Genomic DNA, 12,234 nt, shown 5'->3' with positions numbered 1-12,234 from the left:
TGAAACGAAAAGCAAAACAAGTGGTAATTTACATAGGCGAGACTGAAAAAGATCCATTTTTTTAATACTATAATCTAGGCGTTGCGGCGCCCCAACGTATGCATTAAAAAGTGACGCATTACTCTAAAGAGACAAAGTATCACTAGCTATACAGCAAAACTATAATTTATGTGCTATTCGCGGACGAATGCATGAGAACAAATGGCACAGAGCGTGTTCGCTCCATGCCCCTATTTGGGGACCTATAGGATGATATCTAGAGGTCTCTAATAACTACTCCCAACGATTCATATCTCACATGGCTATTTTTTAGAGGTATCATCACTCAAGATAATAATGTTGCAGCGGTATGGAATACCAGTGACAACACATTATAAAGATAGAAAGCTCTAGACGAGGTTTCACTATTATCAAGCAAGTCGGAGACCTAGCATGACCATAGATTCACCTCCACTCCTTAAATTCCCATGGACCCGGGTATGGGGCCCCTTTTTACTCAAACCCGTGGGTGCTTAGAATGCAGTGTAAAAATGTGGAAAAGACAGCATTTATTATATTTACACAGTTCAACAAAATGCACACACAAAGTTTCATAATTCCACAATTTCCTAAAATAGGCCTAACTCACAAAAACAGTCCCCAGTGGAGTCGCCAACTGTCGCAACCTACCCTTTGCGAGCGAGCGAGGCGAGGCTCATGGGTGCGTCTTCCAAAGGAGGAAAATGCGTGGAGTCGCCACCAACGTTTATTTGTGGAAAAAGTCGGAAAAACCGAAGGAAACCGGTCATGAAGAATATTCTAGATTCGGGAGTTGTATTTACGTTTGAGGAAGGTATTAGCACCTCTCACGTTTGTCCCAGAGGACAACAGCCTTAGATTAGGATTGTGTGAAATTATGTATTTAAACCTTTTATTTCCTTTTTTATTTTTGAGGTCGACAAAAGCGGGGCTCTTGCTCCTACGTACCCTCCATCGAAGAGGAAATCAGACCTACGTAGTTCTTTTTTAAGGGTGAATCAAGCGATTCTTTTCACTTGGAAGGTGGTCATTTTAAGGCGTTGGACCTTAAAATGATCCATTTTTACTTGGTGAGAAGAACTGAGGTATCGAACCTTAAAATCCTTTTTAGTGATTTTTTGCGGACGAGCTTGACTTTGCGAGTTGATTTTAGCCTTAGTTTCACTTTAGTTATTAGTCAATTTAATTTAGAAAGAGAAATCCCAAAGAGAAACGTCAGATTGATTTTTTGCTTTATTTTACTAAAAGATATTTTTTGATTATTATATTATTTATTTACCTCTCTTTGGTTTCCAACGTGGTTACGGCATGACCGAACGATCGGATTTCATTTTAACAGAAATTAACGGATATTACAAATCAAATGATCGGTGGAAATTTATTTTATTTTTTGATTAGGCGAGAAAATGACTTAAGTAAATGACTGAAGTACGTCAAAAGGGGGTACGAAAAGTAAATGAAATGAGAATAAAAGTACACGAAACAAATGAGGACCACCACGGGTACATAGAATGAATTGGAAAGTTCGATTTTGGGAACAAACCGGTTGAAGACCGAAGAACGACGAAGAACGAACGATGAACGACGAAGAACGATTGAAAATCTTTGCGAAATCACCCACAGAAATGTTACGGAAGTACCTCGGCTTGGATTTTCTTCACGGAAACAATTTTCCTCACTAATTTCAAGTGAATACGAAGTGCCAAGAAGGCTGAACCCCTTCCTTCTTCACTCCTCCCTCTATTTATAGGAAAATAGGGGAGGAGCTTGCCACCCAGCTCGCCCAGGCGAGCCAGGTTGCTTCCTCCAGAAGCAACCGCCTTCTGGAGGAAGAATCTGGAAGGCCCAAGTGGGCTTGGTTGCTATTAGCACCCTTTTTTTTACTAAATACACCCCCCTTTGCTTTCTTTGGTGATTCTTTTTCTGTAATGTTACGAAACTTTACGAATTTCATAACGATACTTGTTTTCTTTCCGTAAGGTTACGGAACCTTATGGGTCATGTAATTACTCTTTTTTAGCTTTCGGAATGTTATGGAAACTCACGGATTGCGCAACAGCACTTCCTTTTGATTTTTGGCACAATACGGAATTTCACGGATTACGTAACAATGCTTCCTTTTGATTTTCGGCATGTCTCGGAACTTCATGTATTGTGCAACAAAGGGTGCCAAGTACCTCAAAGTGGTCAACCAATGGTTGCATGCCATCAAACAATAGTCCCCGGACGAAATTAGGGTATGACAACCTGAAATTGAGAGAAATTGATTATTCAACTCACAAAACAAAAATATAAATTATCTATTACCTATATTTAACAAAAAGGACTTATAATATTACAAAAACAACTATAAATTGGAGAAGTTTGATACGATATAGACAAGGTTTATACACAAAAGTTAGTCGTTTTCACTGACTAACAATAATAGGGCAATTTTAGAGTCATGAAATCCACTAATTCATAATTTTGAAACACTTGATAGCAATCAAAATTTTCTCCTTCAGAGAATTCAGAGTCAAGGTATTTAGGATCAAGAATGAAACGATTGGAAAATGATGAGTAATACCTCTCACGTTGGTCATAAGTGGAAAACAGAGTGAGAGAGCGTGATGATGAAATAGAGGGATTGGGTGGTGCCAGAGAGTCACTGGAAGGACCGTGGCAGTGGTGGCCTGTAGTAGTGGTGGAGGAAGAGAAGCCCTTGCGCTTCTTTGATGATTTTGCTATTTGTTGAAGTTTCTGAAAATTTCAATCAGTGGGTTTTGTAGAGGATTTGAAAAGATGAATTTTGCAATTTGTTTGAAGCGATTTGGTGAAGAAATGAAGAAGATATGAAGATTTGAAGATTTTAGGGCGTGGGGCACCGTTAGAGAGAGAGAAGAGAAGAATTTCTGAACTTAGAGAGAGAGAAAAGTCCTATTTATAGTCAGGGACGATTGGTAATCGATTACAAACCATTGTAATCGATTATAGGCGTCATAATGTAACTGTCTAACTGTCTGGTAATCGATTACTGGCTATGGTAATCAATTACACCTTTATTGTTCCATGGAAATCGATTACATACTTAATGTAATCGATTACATACCCTAAAATCATTAAATATATAAGGAGGAAACTATCATATGTAATTTTATGGGCTAGGAATCTACGTTAGTGATGTAAGCTCCATTGGAGATTCTAGGCCTAGGATCTTCTTCATCAATGGATTCCTTTGCTTCTTGGAAGATGAACGGTAGTGGAATGAAGAAGGAAGAGAGAGAGGAGATGCCACTTCAAGGAGAAGATGAGTCTAGAAGAAGCTCACTACCATAGGAGGCCATGGATAAGAGCTTGGAGGAAGAAGGAGATGAATGAAGGGAGAGGAAGAGAAGAGCACGAAATTTTGTGCTCTAAAAGAGCTCTAAAATCTAAAGTTTAATTTTCAAATGATCAAAGTTAGAAAAATGCACACACATAGCCTCTATTTATAGCCTAAGCGTCACACAAAATTGGAGGGAAATTTGAATTTCTATTCAAATTTTTGTTAAATTTGAAATTGAATTTGTGGAGCCAAAATTTCACTAATTATGATTAGTGAATTTTAGATATGGTTTAGCCCACTAATCCAAGATCAAGTTCAAGATTCTCCACTAAGTGTGCTTAGGTGTCATGAGGCATGTAAATCATGAAGGACATGCATAAAGTGTGACTATATGATGTGGCAATGGGGTGTAGCAAGCAAATGCTCACCTCCCCCTCTAAAATTTAATTGGATTGGGCTTCTCCCAATTCAATTAAATTTATTTCTCAACACACACATCAAATATTCCCTTAATGCATGTGAAATTACAAAACTACCCCTAATACAAAAACTAGTCTAGGTGCCCTAAAATACAAGGGCTGGAAAATCCTACATTTCTAGGGTACCCTACATACATTATGGAGCCCTAAATACAAGGCTCAAAATTAATGAAACCTTAATCTAATATGTACAAAGATAAGCGGGCTCATACTTAGCCCATGGGCTTGAAATCTACCCTAAGGCTCATGAGAACCCTAGGGCCTTCTCTTGCATCTTTGGCCCAATCTTCTTGGAGTCTTCTATTCAATGCCCTTGGGGGTAGGATTGCATCAGTTAGATTGATCAACAATTCCTAATTCTCTTATAGTGGTAAAGAAACTTTCTTTGGGCAGAGGTTTTGTGAATATATCGGCCAATTGATTTTTCATTTCAACAAACTCTAGTGCATAATCACCCTTTTGAACATGATCTCTAAGGAAGTGATGCCTAGTAGGATTTTTTGATAGGTTGATTGCACTCGTATTGTTACAATGAATAGGAATGTGATCAAGCATTAAACCATAATCAGAGAGTTGTTGTCTCATCCATAGGATTTGTGCACAACAACTTCCAGCAGAAATATATTCCGCTTCTGTAGTTGATAAGGCAACACTATTTTTCTTTTTGCTATGCCATGATACTAGTGCATAACCAATAAAGTAGCAAGTCCCACTAGTGCTTTTTCTATCGGTTTTACATTCAGCAAAGTTAGAATCAGAGTATCCTACTAAGATATAAGAGGAATTCTTAGGATACCATAAGCCAAGATTTATAGTGCCTAGTAATTATCTCATTATTCTTTTGATGGCACTTAAGTGAGATTCTTTAGGATTGGCTTGATATCTAGCACACATGATAAAACTAAACATAATATCTGGTCTACTTGCTGAAAAATAAAGAAGAGATCTGATCATACCTCTATATTTCTTTATATCTACTGATGGACCAACTTTATCTTTATCCAAGTAGCACGCAGTGCTCATAGGGGTGGCCATTTGTTTAGCATTTTCCATTCCAAACCTCTTAAGCAGTTTTTTGCAATTTTTTGCTTGACTAATAAAGATTCCATTTTTGGTTTGTTTTATTTGTAGTCCAAGAAATAAATTCAACTCACCCACCGTGGACATTTAAAATTCAACTCTCGATATATTATGGGCTGTAATCGGATATCAAAGTCAGAAGTTATGACAATTTGAATTTGCCCCGAGTTTCTATGTTCAATTTTGTGCGTCTCGATAGCCTCAATTGGACAACCGAGTCAAAAGTTATTGTAGTTTGAATTTTCCAGCAAACTCCAGGTTCAATTTCAAGTGTCTTGATATTTAATAGTCTGCAATCGGATACGAAAGTAAGAGTTATGGTCATTTGAATTTGCTCGAACCTTTCATGTTCAATTTTGAGCGTCTAAATATATTATGGGTTGCAATCGGATACGAAGTTAGAAGTCATGGCCATTTGAATTTTCTTGGAGCATTCGTGTTCAATTTTGAGTGTTTCAATTTATTATGGGCCGCATTCGAACATTCTGATGGAAGCTTGCTTGTGGGGCTTCTATGGAGGCTGGATCTTTGAGCTTCAATGAGGTCCTTTAATGGTGATTTTCCACCATGGGGATGCAGCGGAAGAAAAAGGAAAAGAGGTGAGAGGAGGCACCATCCACTAGGGAATAAGCCATGGAAGAAGGAGCTTCACCACCAAGATGAGCCTTGGATAAGAAGCTTGGAAGGATGCTTCAATGGAGGAAAAGAAAGAGGGAGAGAAAGAGAGAGGGCGGAGCACGAAATTCAAGGAATAAAAGAGGGAGAGAAGTAGAACTTTGAAGTATGTCTCACAAGACTCTCATTCATCAAAGTTACAACAAGTGTTACACATGCTTCTATTTATAGACTAGGTAGCTTCCTTGAGAAGCTTTCTTGAGAAAACTTCCTTGAGAAGCTAGAGCTTAGCTACACACACCCCTCTCATAACTAAGCTCACCTCCTTGAGAAGCTTTCTTAAGAAGATTCCTAAAGAAGCTAGAGCTTAGCTACACATACCTCTCTAATAGCTAAGCTCACCTCCTTGAGATGAGAAGCTAGAGCTTAGCTACACACCCCCTATAATAGCTAAGCTCAACCCCATGTCAAAAAACATGAAAATACAAAAAAAATTCCTTACTACAAAGACTACTCAAAATGCCCCGAAATACAAGGCTAAAACCCTATACTACTAGAATGGCCAAAATACAAGGCCCAAACGAAGGAAAAACCTATTCTAATATTTACAAAGATAAGCGGGCTCATACTTAGCCCATGGGCTCGAAATCTACCCTAAGGCTCATGAGAACCCTAGGGCCTTCCCTTGGATCTCTAGCCCAATCTACTAGGAGTCTTCTGCCCAATGCCCTTGCGGGATAGGATTGCATCATTCCCTCCACCTTGGAAAGGATTTGACCTCAAATCCCGAGGTTCTTCATACTCTGGGCTCCTTCCCTCAACACCTGCAAAAAGAACAAAAACATATGTATTAGTGGTGTTTGGTATGTTGAAGTAAGGTAAGTTCTGAAAACCAATTTCCTGGGCATCTTCCCATGAAGGAACATGGTTTCTCACCAACTCAATGAGTGGTGCTACAAGTATAGAAAAATATGGGACAAACCTTTTGTAAAAGTTTGTAAAGTCATGGAAGCCCCAAATTTTTCTTATACTTTGTGGAGTGGGCCACTCAGGAATGACCTTTATTCTCTTAGGGTTCATGGGAACCCCTTGATCACTATTTGAAAAATTAAGAAAAGTAACGCAATAAAACATACCTTTTTCTGTATTTTCATATTGATTATTCCTATCAAAAAGTATGACAAACCCAAGGTGTCCCATATGAGTACCTAAGTTTGTATTGAAACTAAAAATAAGAACAAACCTACCTAATGGGTCCCTATGTACACACACCATGAAGATGTTAGGTGTACGAGTGATTTTACAAAAAAGGGTTGCACCACTCAAAACATTCATCATACCACCTATTTTAGGGACTTGGTACCTAATAATACCTATTTTGGGCACCAACAAAGCACAAGGATTTAAGCTCTTGCGAACCAAACCCTCATCCAACAACTTCTTCACTTGAGGAATAAACTCAAGCCCAAGAGGTGTGGCAATGCTAGCAAGTGCCTTTTTACAAAAGAGAAAATGTGGAGGTTGTCTAAGAGGAAAAGTTTCTTTAATGTTTGTCTTTATTGTAAAATGAGTTTCCTTCTTAGCTAAACTCTTGGAGGAGACACTTACCTCCTTACACTTCTATTTAACCACTAATTGTTGTCCTTCTTCTTGGGGGTAGATTTCTTCACTAGATTCTTCCCCTTTTGCTTTTTCACTTTCACTAGAGGAAGGTGAAGAAGTAGCCTCATCTTGGCTACTATAAATGTTTTGGGCCCTCATAATCATGGTTTTTGTGGTGGGGCATTGAGAAGTAATGTGTCCTCTTCCAAGACATTTAAAGCACTTTATAGAGCTAGTTTTAAAGTAGTAGCCTCATCTTGGCTTGCTTTTCTATTGTCTTCCCCTTATCATCTTTGGGCTTAGAAGGTGTCACCCCTAAGATGCCTTGACCTTGGTCTTTCTTTGGATAAGAGTGAGAGCCATCAGATTTTGAAGTAGACTTCTTTTTAAGTTGTTGCTCTACCCTTATTTCCCAATCTAAGTTAGCCTCTACATTGTCCTTCCCATGGAAGTATGAGAGTTTAATGTTAACCTCTTGAGGCTTTCTTTCCTTTTCTCTTCTATGGGAGTGAGGTCTAAGATGTGACCTATGCCTTCCTTCGTAATAGTCACGAAGTTCTTCACTTAGTCTTCTTTCTTCCTCTCTTATTTTCTTTCTTTCATCTTGACTTATTTCTTCCACTCTTTTTTTTTCTTTTCTCTCTTGTTTTTCTTTCTATAACTTGAGGGAACTCAACTCATCTAAGATTCTAGATAAAGGGTCTTTATGACTAGTACCCTTTCCATTAACACTAGATGAATGATGACTCATGTTGGCTCCTAAGTTGTGGTTCTTTCTTGTTGGAGGTTTGAAAACAAAAGGTAAAAGAAACTATGGTTGAAACTAGCCAAATAAACACTAAAAGAGGTGTGAAAGATAAGGTAAAAAACTAATTGGTAAAAGGAAAGCTATCTAGGCGGTTTGACAATGGAAGGTAAAGGAAATAAGCTATGAAAGTAAGCAAGAAATGTAAACTTGGCGAATCCTATGAGTGTTTGGATGACCACATTCAAGGTTCCCAACAAAACACTCACTATCCTAAGGAAAAATTGCCTAAAATTATTACACAAAAATGGAAGTTTGGTAACCTATTGGAGGCTCCCAACACACTTCCAATGAAAGGCCTTTTTGTTACAAAACTTGAAAGCAATGAAGGTAAGTAAATTGCAAATTACAAAATTACAAAATGGTCCTCAATTTTGGTGGTTGTTCTCTCTTTGGTGATTCACTCAATTTGGAGTGCTTCTTAGTCCAATAGCTCTTAAGGTGGTTGGCCCCTTGCTTCTGGACTCAAATTCTTCAATGGATGGCACCAATCCTCCTTCCAATTCCCTATCTGGCAACCCACAAACAAGGAAACAAAGAGACAAGCAATGACCAAAGACAAAAAAAAATGAAATGAAAGCTAAACCAATGGAGTTTTAACAAGACAATTTTTCAAGGATTATTCAACAATTAAAGAAATGAAAAGGACATAGAAGCAAGCTAGGACTCAAAGAGAAACTTAGAATGGCTCTAGAGTAGAGTAAAAAAAGCTAAAAAAAAGACTCAACAAACCTCTAGTTTTGCACTTGCCTTCACACTAATTTTCAATTGAAATTTCCAATTATAGAATAAATTTTGAGCCAAAACAACAAGTACACTTTCCTTTCACCTTTTTTTTTTCTGGATACTGATTTTCCTGCCAACTTGTGTGATTTTTCGTATTTTTTCATTTTATCCAAATCATTTGTTTTTTTTTTTATAACTTTTTTCCAAATGTCTAGAAAATTCAGTAAACATTTCAGCTCAAAATTCGAAGTAACCAATTCTCAGTCATTTTTACAAGTTTGTATGTTCAAGCTGCCAGCACCAGCGATTTGTTTCTTTAAGCATGGTATATTGATTGCCTTGGGCTTACTTTCAACCTTCCTATGTATGTTGAACTCACTAGGATTGTTTACCACAGTTTTAGGAGTTCAATATTCACTTAGGATCAACATTTCAGCCAGCAATTCAATCACCAAAACTCAAATTCACAATAGACACAATCATAAGGAAACCTAAAAGTTCAAGAAAAGGTTCACAATCAAAGACTCTCTAAGAATTTTGCATGAACATGTTAAGGACTAATTAACATGAAAGATTTGACTCAAATCAAATAATAGGCTAAAAGAATTTCATACGCTCATTGATGTGTCATCATTTTCTTCTATTTTCTAAACCCTTTTTGCACCATTTTAATTACTGATTGGTCTTAATTGTAAATTAATTAGGCAGTTTTATTATTTGGGCTCATTTAGCTAATTTGATGTTTTTAATCTAATTTCAAGAATTAATGAAACATTGGGCTTAATCCGGATTTTGGTTGTGGACTTGAAGAAGGCAAATAAAGCAGCGCTTACCTTAGTTAATTTCTAATTAGGAAATTTCGCAATTTTATTTTATGTAGTTCAATGTTTATTTCGTTTTGGGCCAGAGTATTGTAATAGGGCCCAGTGACTTTGAGTGACTCTTTTTAAATAGCAGCCTTGGGATTCGTGCAAGGCATTCTGTTAGACTATTATTCAGAGCTTAGGGTTTATGGTTTTGAAGTTTTTCTGTTCTGATGCTATTGTTTCGTTCTTAATGCAATTTTCCATTTCCTGCTTCTAATTACAATTTCATTCTTGTTTCTTCTTTTATTTTCATTTTCGTTTCTGTCTCATTTACATTTCTGTTTATTTACGTTTCTGCTTCATGTTTCATTTACGTTTTCTGTTTGAATCTATGGAAGGCTAATTATTCTGGTGTTGTTTCCTTCTGAGGAAGAAGCCCAACTCTCTTTGAGGTTTCGTTTATAATGTGGTTCCCTGGCAGTTTTCCCTTCACCAGTTAATCCAAATTCGATAACATTAATCAGTGCACACTTCGTGTTCGATTAATTGCCTCTGAGCCTAACTTGCGTTCATGCTTAATGGACGAAGGGCTAACTGGTGTATGTGGTGCCTAATCACGTATTGACAACCCTAGGTTGATTTTTCGCTTTGTAAATTGAAATAGGGTTGGATTAAGTGGTTAACTGTTAGGGACGAATTCTCCATAACCCAGGATAAGAGAATGGCTTCTCAATCAGAGGAAACAACCCATTTTTAATATTATTAGTTTTGTATTCCAGTTTACTTGTTCTGCTCCTTAAATCACAAAACAAATAACCCCCCCCCTCCCCGCCCCCAATCGTTACTGTTACTGCAAGTATATTATGAACAATTGGTTTATCATTGCTCGTTGGGAAACGACCTAGGATCACTTCCTAGTTACTGCATTTTCATGTTTATTTGATTCGAGTACGACCTCGATCAAATTTGGCGCCATTGCCAGGGAGCAGTGTCCTAAGGTTCATAATAACTAGCTAGTGTTGTGTGTTTAATTCTTTCGTGTTTTAAGTTTAATTGTTAGTATTGTGATAGTATGTGTGTTAGTGTTGTTTAGTGGCCTGGTATTCTGTTTAGTGTGTGTTCTATTTTAGTTTTCCTATTAAGTGCTTCCCCTGTTTCAGTTTCGGGTGTTTTGTCGTGAATAGTGTTTTGCGACGGACTTAGCGACCAATTTTGCTTGCGGCAAAACAGAGTAGTAGTAGAAATCAAGTAGAGACAGATTTTAGCAACCACCCATGCTGAATTATTTGAGATGTTTTTTTAGTAGCTAGGGTTGTTAGTTTTTGCTGAATTTTTTTGTGGTAACTTCTTTTAATCTATATTTTGTGGGGAAAATAGCTAGAGCCTTTAGTTTGGTCAGATTTGAAAGTTCCAAAAAAGTAGCAAATTTTGTGTTTGTCGAAACTTCAAATGGCCATAACTTTTGCTCCGATTATCAGAATCGCAATTATTATATATGTATTTGGGGTAGAAAAAAATTTCCTACGCCGTGGCATGGCTAAGGTCTCCATCGTCCAAAAATAGTGATTTTGTCAAAAGTTTTTTATTTTTCAAGTTTTATTCACTTATGTTTCTTAACCTACCATTTTTAGTTTCCATAGTTAGACTTTGACTTTTTGCCTGAAATGTTTTGTGCTATCTTCTCATCATTTTATAAGGTTGCTCACAAAATTTCAAGTCATTTGGATATCATTTGAGGGTAGCTGTAGTTCAAACCTGCACCTTTATTTACATGACAAAGCAACTAGTTGTGCATGCTGAATGTAGTGTATGACTAGAGGCAATCCATCTGACTTACAACCCTTTGATCCTGAGATAGATAGGACATTTCATAGATTAGTTAGGCATCATTTTATACCTTTTGATCATCCTGAGCATTCCATTACTAGTTAATCTGTGCATTCTGTTATTGGTGATTTTGAACATCCTGATTTTGAGCATTATAATTTTGAGCATTTTGATTTTGAACATTCTGAGAACATGGCACAACCTCCACCCCGTGAGAGGACTCTAAGGGAAATGGCTGCACCTGATTTCACGTACGAAAGCTTGTGCATCCAATACCCTGATGAGGATGTCCCATATGTTCTTAAAACTGGACTGATTCATTTGCTTCCAAAGTTTCATGGCCTTGCAGGTGAAGACCCGCACAAACATTTGAAGGAATTTCATATTTTCTGCTCCACCATGAAACCCCCAGATGTCCAAGAGGATCATATATTTCTGAAGGCTTTTCCTCATTCTTTAGAGGGGGTGGCAAAGGACTGGTTGTATTACCTTGCTCTACTGTCCATCACGAGCTGGGATGACCTTAAGAGAGTATTCTTAGAAAAAAATTTCCCTGCTTCTAGGACCACAGCCATCAGGAAGGATATCTCAGGTATTAGACAACTCAGTGGAGAGAGCCTGTATGAGTACTAGGAGAGATTTAAAAAACTATGTGCCAGTTGCCCTCACCATCAGATTTCGGAGCAGCTTCTTCTCCAATATTTTTATGAAGGACTCAGTAATATGGAGAGAAGTATGATAGATGCTGCCAATGGTGGAGCCCTTGGAGACATGACTCCTGTTGAAGCCAGAAATTTAATTGAGAAGATGGCTTCCAACTCCCTGCAGTTTAGCACCAGAAATGATGTTATAGTCATTAGAGGAGTGCATGAGGTAGCTACAAACTCAGCTGCATCATCTGAAACTAAGAAGCTTGAAGGCAAACTGGATGCATTGGTTAACTTGGTAACCTAGCTGGCCTTGAACCAGAAA

The 12,234-nt window shown here is 37.6% G+C and overlaps 1 non-coding gene across 1 annotated transcript; it reads right to left on the bottom strand.

Moving 5' to 3' along the window:
• Nucleotides 1-11,832: 11,832 nt before the first annotated feature.
• Nucleotides 11,833-11,939, bottom strand: LOC112998220 (small nucleolar RNA R71). Its single transcript, XR_003263259.1, has one exon. It is a non-coding gene; the product is annotated as a small nucleolar RNA R71 (small nucleolar RNA).
• Between the last annotated feature and the right edge of the window lie 295 nt (nucleotides 11,940-12,234).

Source organism: Glycine max, chromosome 10, assembly GCF_000004515.6.
Source record: "Glycine max cultivar Williams 82 chromosome 10, Glycine_max_v4.0, whole genome shotgun sequence".
Lineage (NCBI taxonomy): Eukaryota > Viridiplantae > Streptophyta > Magnoliopsida > Fabales > Fabaceae > Glycine > Glycine max.
This window is presented reverse-complemented; position numbering and strand designations above follow the sequence as displayed.